Source organism: Petromyzon marinus, chromosome 84, assembly GCF_048934315.1.
Source record: "Petromyzon marinus isolate PM22_M1 ecotype Great Lakes invasive population chromosome 84, UKy_Petmar_22M1.pri1.0, whole genome shotgun sequence".
Taxonomy (NCBI): Eukaryota; Metazoa; Chordata; class Hyperoartia; order Petromyzontiformes; family Petromyzontidae; genus Petromyzon; species Petromyzon marinus.
In genome coordinates this window covers 538,629-539,060 of record NC_133749.1, presented here as the reverse complement: position 1 = coordinate 539,060, position 432 = coordinate 538,629, and positions in this window count along the sequence as shown.

Sequence of the window (432 nt, the reverse complement as noted above, 5' to 3'; positions counted from 1 at the left end):
TGTGTGTGGTGCTGCGTGTGTGTATGCTGTGTGTGTATGCTGTGTGTGTATGCTGTGTGTGTGTGCTGTGTGTGCGTGCTGTGTGTGTGTGCTGTGTGTGTGCTGTGTGTGTGTGTGGTGTGTGTGTGCGCTGTGTGTGTGTGTGTTGTGTGTGTGCTGTGTGTGTGTGCTGTGTGTGTGTGCTGTGTGTGCTGTGTGTGTGTGCTGTCCACACCAACTGATTGGTCCGCACCAAGGGACCGGGTTTCTTACTTGAGCCTCGACCCAATTGGTGCTCGGCCAGATGACGCCGTTAACCACAAACACCTGTGTCGGGGTGTTGTGTGAAGGCAACACAAACACACAGTGCGTGGGAAGGTAACACACAGCCACACCACGGTGGCTACAACCACGTCCGCTATAGCCCCCGCCCTCAGCGGTGTACGGGTATAA